Genomic DNA, 9,146 nt, shown 5'->3' with positions numbered 1-9,146 from the left:
GGTCTACGATTCAAGGTTACTAATAAATATTTCTACTTAAACCATCTCTTCTAGCTTTAACCAAGCACAAAACATCAGCTTCCTAGCTAAAAGTCAAGTGTGCACCTTTCAAGCACTGCATTCTTCCCTCTTTTAAAGTGTAAATACTCGTAAATGTAATTTACAATCTTAAAAATATTAGGAGCAAAACAACAGATATGACGGTTTAGATGAAAGTCTTGAGAGAATTTTGTCTATTTCACTTTTTTACTTTTGCTTTAGCTTCCAAATATGTTTAACTAACTACGTCACTTTAATAATTATTATTATCATGAATATGTCCGTCTATCTAATCAGTTGCAGTCCACGTGAAATCCAATCAAATATGATGTCGGGTATAGACAGATGTGTCCTGATAAATGACAAACCCTGATTAGAATTGAACATGCATAATGTCACATAGAGCTCTATTTAGAGAAACTGTTTATAAGTTGCGCACTTACTTCTGGGGACAAACTGTTTTACTTCACTTGGAATTTATTGTATCAGGAAACCCAATAAGTAAACAGTATATGTTTATTGGTTACACTGGCTAAGCACATTTTCAGTATCAGGTCAAAGTCCCAAAGTCTACATTCATACAGCCCCTCCTATCAAGTCTCAGACAGCTCAAGACTGTCCTGTGAAATCAGCAGGAGCTTAAATGCTTCTTAACCAGTTATAAACATTGCATAGGTTCATAGAAGACAGAAGTTAAAAGTTGGCATTGATGGACCCCAAGTTATTAATACCTACGTACGTCTGCAAGCATTCATTTTAACAAGGCTTTATTAGCTTAATATCGATTTAAGCTGATTTGACACATGCATTGCAGACCTGAACTTTTTTGTGCATGATCCAACTGAGCTGCATGGGAGAGTGCAAAAGCCTGATTCAGTTAGATCTAACATAAAATGGTCTTAAATGAACTTAGTACCCAAAGGCTGTGTCATGTTAGACTTTTGTAATCTAAGAATAGAGCAGGGAACTGTCGTCTATTCTTACATGGCCAGTAAATTCACAGCAAGCATGTAGGGCATCCTGTTTCCTCCCTCCTGCATGCTCCGTTGATGCAGCACCCTCACCAAAATCAAAGGAAATATTACCAGTAATATTAGTATTGCATTTAATTCATTTTTGTGATGACTACTTTGTGGTTATTTCAACACTTTTCCTAAATTCTGCTCAGTGTCTTGCGACACTAACAGCCTAAAATAGAAGCCCCCAACTACTAGAAATTCATTTTTATTGTTACTGACAGGCATCCAGCATGTGTCAAAGAATATTTTTCATTGATGCAAAATTGTAGAATCTCCACTCCCAAGGACAAAGCTTATGTCAGAGGCCCTTAAACCACATCCTATCTGCTCCTGGACAATCAGACCTACATACAGTGCATACTCCTCTATCAAGGGCAGTCATTCACATTCCTGCTCTGGTGATGGCCCAGATGGCACAGGATGGCGTGGGTGCTAGTCTGACATAGCCTGGTGGAGAACTTCAAAGACAGTGTGGCGTGCCAGGCATTTCATACATGTGGAGCATTAGCTGATTCTTACAGGTGCAAAAGGTCACCTTGTGTCTTTGGACTTCCTGTGACAGTTGTTTGCAGGGTGTGTGTGAATGTGTGTTTGAAGAGGGGCATCTCTGTAGTGATGGTAGGGATGTCTCATGTCATTTACTTTTTAACTATAGCTGCAACTTCCATGTTTAAACATATTTAATATCTAATAATACTTTATTTGTCATTGTTTGAAAATAAAGGCAACATTTGATCTAGAAACATTACGGAAGGGTTTTAGATAAAGAACATCAGAGTGAAATATCTCGACAACTACTGGATGGATTGCGATGAAAATTTACAGACAGTTATGGTCTCCAAATAATAAATCCCAACAACTAGAAGGCTGAAAGAGAGGATTTGGTTATGTTCACATATTTCACGCATGTTTCACTTATGGAACTAAAGAAATTGTTGGGAGAATTAGAACGGGAAGTTTCTTTTGCTTGAATGTAGCTTACAAGGGGAACGATTCCCTGGAAATATTTCGGGATCATCTGCCTCCATCTCACATGTCCTTCTTTCCTACATCCACAAATCTTCTCTATGGTCTCGCTTCCTCCTGTCAGGCAGCTCCATGTTCAGCATCCCATGCATTTAGATATTTAAAAGTCATGGTTGCACACTGTTTATTTACCATACACCTTTTAAATGAAATATTATTGTAAAATGTGAATATAAATTTTGATGTTTTTGACAGGACACAGGCTGAAATGTTGAAAAGTATGGTTGCCGAGTACACTACCAACCTATGAGGTATAATGTTAGTTGCATTATGTTAGCTTAACCTCCTAGGACCTGGCGAACCACATTTGTGGACATCACATTTTGGGTTATTTAGACCAAAATACTCAATTTTGCTCAACAAGGGCCTGATATCCACTTAAAAGGACATTATAGTGCTACTGTTCTATCGAAATTTAAAACAAATATCCTCGATAGTGGCTCTCATTTTTCTTAGAAACAAAAATTAGGTAAAAAAAATAAATAAATCTGGTAATTCTTTGTTTTTACATTTATCAGAACCCCAAGCAGCCCAAATTTCAAAGAGAAATTAAAAATGCATGCCGCGGAAGAGTTCAGGTCTTAGGAGGTTAAGCATTTATATAATGTTAGCAGACACTGTCAGCAGTTTAACCTATGAAGCACTGTTGATTAGGACAGACCATCATCCACTTGCAACATTTGCAGAGGATAGACGAGGACATTTTCAGGCGAACCATGAATTGTAGTCCACCGAAAAAAAGATTGGTGCTGTCATAAAACCCGTTACTTATTTCCATCTATCCTTTACATTACAGTCATATTGTGGCAGCAGTTTGCTATTGTCACTAAAAGCACCGCTTGCCACTGTACTTACTGAAACTGTAGCTGGCTCCAATTTACTGGTGTGTCCATTCACCAGTAACAATGACTTGTGCTTATTTTTAGCAGTGTGCACATATCCATTGTGGATCAACCTTCTTTCAAAGTAAACTAATGGGAGACCAGCGTGCGAGGGAAGCTGTCACTGGTTCTACTTTCACTTCTCTGAGATTAGTTATGATCTGCGCTTTGTTTCAAAACCCATTTAGCTTTAGCAAATAAATGAGCGTCAGTGATTTAGCATTGCAACAGATGAGTTTCCTCTTGATAACCACAACATGTGTGATGTAGAGGAGATCGAGTAATAAAACTACTTTAGTACATCATCAAGGAAATCTCTGACAATGAAAACAGAAGCTAAGTCGGCCAGGTGCAGGCTCAGCAGCACTTTCAGATTAGCATCTGTAAGAAATCACTTGGTCCAGCAGTTTTTATAAACACTCCCCCGCCAGTGTTCACCGTCACTCCCTTGTAGATATTGACAGTCACACACTGTGTAATATGGATGATTTTTTAAATTAATATATTTTATTTTATTTTTAAAATCAAGATTTAGGCTAGGTTTTGTTGTTTGTTTTATTGTTTTTGTTTTCAGAGCTGCATAATCCTCATAGGACAGCAACAAACATGATTTATAGGATATGATGCTGAACATTAAACAGAATATAAAGTATTTTAAATGAGATAAACTTTAAATATATGCAGGAGTAATATTGATCATTTAACACTGATGTGGATCTTTTTTCTGCAGAGGAATTATTTTTACTTTGTATACTTTATGCACACGTTTTGTGCGTAGTGAAGTGTAGTTTAAATAAAATTCCTCCACTACTTGTTGCTGTCAGCTACTAGTCAATAGTTTTTGGTAAAATAACAGGTGTTTATTTAGCTATACAAGTAATTAATATTTTACAATTCTTGACTTTCAGGTTTTGAAACTTAAATAAGTCTATCGCTTTTTAACCAAGCTCCTTAGACTACCATAACCTGGATGACTGAGAACCTACACAGAGATATCCAGCCAGGAAGGAGTGCAGAAAAATGAAGATGTCCACGCAGACTGCAGACAGTCAGCATAAAGGGTTTGTTTTAATCTGATCTGACTTGTCTTGTTAAATTGTTAAATAGTGGACGGAGAAGATTTTATTTGTCTGTATTTTGTGTGGAAAAAACATCTACACAGACAACAAAGAATATACAGAATCATATAGAAACTTTAAGACATTCCTTGGGATAGTTTTCCCTGACCCTCACATCCTATTAAACTCACAATCACCCATAGTAGGACATCTGCGGTCAAGCTGCGTTATCAGGTCTCCTAGTACCGGATAAACCCAAACTAAACACAACCACCCACTTGTTCAGGCCTCCAAACAGGCTTGTGTGTTGTTTTGGTGGAAAGATCTGGAGGCATTGTTTACACCACAGAGTTAACAAGGATTGAGAGTCATTACAAGCAGGAATCCAAGAAAATTAGACAGGCCCCCTTGTGAAAACAGCACAATACAGGGTTGCAAAACCATGAAACCCCAGCAGAAAATGTGGAGCACAGCTCAGGAAAGCTAAAATAACTTGTTATTAATCTGTTTTTGTTCTTTCGATCTCAATGCCAGGCATCCCATAACAGACATCTTTATCATCAGTATGCCAAACAGTCCTACCATCTACATGTCCTGCCTTTGATTTAACAGAGGAGGTTTTGATGAAGGGGTGCCCATGCCCCGAGGCCAGCCCCGCTGGTTTTCCCCTTGTATGGATAGATAAACCAGCTGCAGCCCTATAAATGACATAACATGGGATTTTTTTGTCTCCTGAAATTAGCATGGAAATGAAGTGGAAAATGGGATATAAATGGAAATGTGGGTGAAGAGGGGGCTGCTGGCAACAATAAGAGGGTTTACTCAAAACCAGCCCGATGTGAGCAGTGGGAGAGTCAGAGAAAGAGACATAACAAGGCTCTTCTGTGTCTTCTCAAAGCTATCCTGCTTTTAGAACAAAACAGCATCTCCCACAACTGACTTTGGTCTCCATGATGGATGTCTGGCTAGTAATAGAAGCCCAGTTTTATGGTGTCGGTATGTCAACCATGGATAAAAACGCATTTGAATGTATCTTTAACAGTCTATAAATGACCGGATGCAATAGCAAGTGGTTTATGTTGCGAATAATAAGTAAAAATATCCTCCTTCTTTAAAGAATAATTAGTTGTGATAATCTTTTGTATGTTTTTGCCATAATATAGAGAGTGTAGACTCGGTCATCATCGTGCTTAAAAACTCAAAACACCAGATTAACTTAATCTACTTTACTTTCTTCCTTTTGCACAAATGACTGAATCTGAATATCACAGTTCTTTCAACATTTTATTAACTTTTTCTTCTTCTTTTATTTGTTTACTTTTGATTTTGGTATGACACCGTGTAAAAATAACATGCACACTATCATGCATGATGAGGAATCTGCATTTGGGAGCATGTTTGGTTTAGTTGACCACCCCTTTCAGTTGGCTGTCTGTAGGCAAATACCACTGCAAACAGACCCGACTGTGGTAGCATAAATTAAGCATTAGGAGTACGAATGCACTGGAGCTTTATCTCTTAGCCTTACCTTAACCTCCTAGGACCTGGCGTCCACATCTGTGGACATCACATTTTGGGATATTTAGACCAAAATACTCAATTTTGCTCTACAAGGACATTATACTGCTACTGTTCTATCAGAATTTTAAACAAATATCCTCATATGTGGCTCTCATTTTTCTTAGAAACAAAAATTAGGTTAAAAAAAATATCTGGTAATTCTTTGTTTTTACATTCATCGGGTCCCAATCAGCTCAAATATCAAAGAAAAATTAAAAATGCATGCCGTGGAAGAGTTCAGGTCTTAGGAGGTTAATACAAACTTCCATGCCTCCATAGACTGGCCTTTAAAAAAAAGTTGATATCACCCAGCCGTTTAAGTACTGCAGCAGTTAGCACTGGCACCTCACAGCAAGAGGGCAGAGTCGATTTGAATTCAATCTGGGACCTTTACGTGTGCATTTGGTCTGTTCTTCTTAAGTCTGCGTGCAATCTCTCTGGTGTCACCAGCTTCCTCCCACAGTCCAAAGATGTACATGGTGTTAGGTTAAGTGGTGATTGTAAAGGATTGTAAGGACATACAAGAGAAAAACACAAATAAAATCAAATAACAAATAAATACGGCATAGATTACATTTATGTTTATGATATATTCTCCCATTTCAAAGCATTAAAATTGGTATTTTCCAATGTGTATGTATGTGTGTGTGAGTGGGAGTATCTCTGTGGGGGAGACTTTAGAGTCAGCTTTGTGTTTGTGTTCCTGGCAGCTCAGCTGGGACGGTGCAGCTGCATGGCAGCCACTTACAGGGCCACCAGTCAAAAACAACCCTATAAATGCTATTGTGCTCACCTGATTGATCTTTCACAAGCTCAGGGCAGGCCAGACAGGCTGACTTTGGAGAGGAATGGCAGGGAATGGTTGGTGAACAAACAAGCGAGCCAGTGTCTGCAGCAGAGGAGGTTGGGCCGCAGGTGGCGAGGAGGCACGCTTGGGTTGGCGCACTAGCCTTCGTCAGATGCCAACAGTGACATTTCCTGACTATGGCTATACACAAGCAGGCATCCCAGCAACGGTGCAGCATCCTGGGGGGAATGAAGAAAAGGACCTTGGGTGGATTTTACAGCACACATGGGCGAAGGAGGAGGGGGAGTGCACATACATGGTAGTATGCATTAAACATGAAACAGACACTTCCTCGTAAACACACAACCTCTTTTAACCTCTCTCTTTTCACAGACGCACCTCCGATGAAGCTCATCTGCTGCAGCTGAGGCGAGTGAAGCCTGTCTTTGGTGCTGGCTGCACATCACTGCCAGGAATTCCACAGGGTGGTGCACGGGTGGGAAATCACTTGGTATGTCTCTGTGGTCTAAAACCCAGCAGGCAGTAACAATCCTCTGCACATTGCCAAAAGGCGTAAATCAAAATCCTGGAACCAGCCTCAGAGTTAAGAACCAAACATGTCAAGCAAAGTGAATCACAAATCAGCTCTCAGCTTTCTTGTACATACAGGCTCAAATGCAGCATGATCACCATCAGTTTGTCAAAGCGTAGCAACGTGATATAGAGTCTTTTAACGCCTTAAACAATAGGATCTTTTCAGGAAGGTTCCAAGTTTCAATAATCCCGCATGACCTTTGGAGGAAGTGTCCTGTAAAATCATACAGCAAACATAGCTGGCTCTATTTTGTCTAGAGTTATTTTCAGGTATGTATTGTTTGCAAAGGAAATTGTCCTGGATGTAAATCAGGCACCTTGGGTTTTGCACAGGCAGGACACGAGGCAGCCCTGGGGGGTCTAGATTTGGCAACATAGCATACTAAGGATGTGAGATAGTCGGGAGCGGAGGTGGAGCTGATATTATTTTTGGTCACCTTGGGGGGGAAAAAACTGGAAAAGGTGTCTTGCGTGTTGCAAGGACATGTAGGACATGCACACAGGCAGTACACACAGTTGTTCTTGTTTGCATTATGAAGGATTTTCCAGTTGGCATGGCATGTCAGAGAGGCTGCTCTTCCTTGCAAGCCTATTCCATATTCCAAACAAACCGAGCTCCCTGTTAGCTTCCAGCCTCAGAGTGTTTGTTTTAACGGTCCACTGTCCGTGAAGACATCTGATGTAGTATGCTTCAAGATATAGAAGAATGGCTATTTTATTTCTGTTTTGCACTGGAAAGTTTGAGTTTGGGCCATTCAGAAGATTAGAATATACAAACATTATGAAATACACTTTTCTACTGCCAGGTTGGACCGTTTTACCTTCAGAACTGCCTTAACTGTTCATGGCACAGATTCAACAAGGTGCTGGAAACATTCCTCAGTCATTTTGGTAATACTGACAAAAGTGCAGCGGATTTGTTGGCTGCATACCAATAACGGGAACCAAACAATGCTTTGGTGCATAAGCAATGCTCAGATGCTACCGAGGAGCCTAAAGTGTGCCCAGAAAATATCCCTCACAGCATTGCATCGTCACGTCCAGCCTGAACCTGACCTTTCCATCCAAATGCATCAGCATAAATCGATCAGGCAACACTTTTCCAGTCTTCTGTTGTCCAATTTTGGTGAGCATGTGTGAACTGTAGTCTCAGTTTCCTGTTCTTATATGATAGGAGTGGCACTCGGTGTGGTCTTCTTCTGCTTTTCTCTGTTTTTTTCCCAGTAGATCAGCAGTTTCTGAAATACTCAAACAACCCGTAAGTTTTTGATTCAGTCATGTTTGCATAAATATTTAAATATTTAGTACTGATTAAATATTTAAACGTTTGCATAAATATTTACTTAAGTAGCACTTAATCACAACAATAAGGCTTTTGTGGACCAAAGAAATCTTTTCATTGTTCCAATATTTCTTGGCGAAAGTCTTCGCTTCCTTGTGTATCGTCACTTCACACAATTCCTTAGAAGCCCATTTTTCTTTTCATGCTCTGACTCCAGTGACTAATGTTGGTGTGATGGGAATGGTCTAGACATAAGCAAATATTATTGCAGTGTCGGCATATCTGGAAAAAAAATCCATGTAAACATGAGCTGAGCAAGTAACACTAAGGAGAAATGGACCAACAAGGAAGGCTTCACAAAGCAATTTTTACTCACATTTCTTCTTAATTTGCGATCTTTGGTGCTCACACACAGTGAGCAAAAGTAATTCAGAGAGAAAATTAGGAAACTGAGAGTTCAGTTATTTCTCTCTTGTCCTGTCTTCATTCCTTTCCCATGCTATAAATATTTACATGAATATTCTGCTCCAATTACGTACCTGCATGTGTTTTCTGAGCCTCTACTCTGCTTCCTTTAAATTCACTGTGTTCTGTCACTGTCCCTTTCAGGCCCTCCTCCTCCCACTCTCCAAGTCATTCAGATTGTCCAGAAAAATATCCACTTACTCAGCTCTACCACCAGTGGGTTATAGTCACTATCACCTAACTTCATCTGGGATAATGCTCTATGGTGTTGCATCTCATGGGAGTCAAACCACCACATTTTGCATACCTGGCTAAAACACTACTTTTACAAGTCCATTGTCAGCATGGAAGCCACAAAAGACAACAAACACATGTGGTTGTTGCTACGCTAACCTCCAGCTCCACCTTAGCATCCCTGTTCTCACTAGAATCAGA

This window comes from Simochromis diagramma, unplaced genomic scaffold (assembly GCF_900408965.1).
Source record: "Simochromis diagramma unplaced genomic scaffold, fSimDia1.1 OVJJ01000669.1, whole genome shotgun sequence".
Taxonomy (NCBI): domain Eukaryota; kingdom Metazoa; phylum Chordata; class Actinopteri; order Cichliformes; family Cichlidae; genus Simochromis; species Simochromis diagramma.
The sequence above is the reverse complement of the archived record's forward strand: the minus strand, read 5'-3'. Positions refer to the sequence as shown.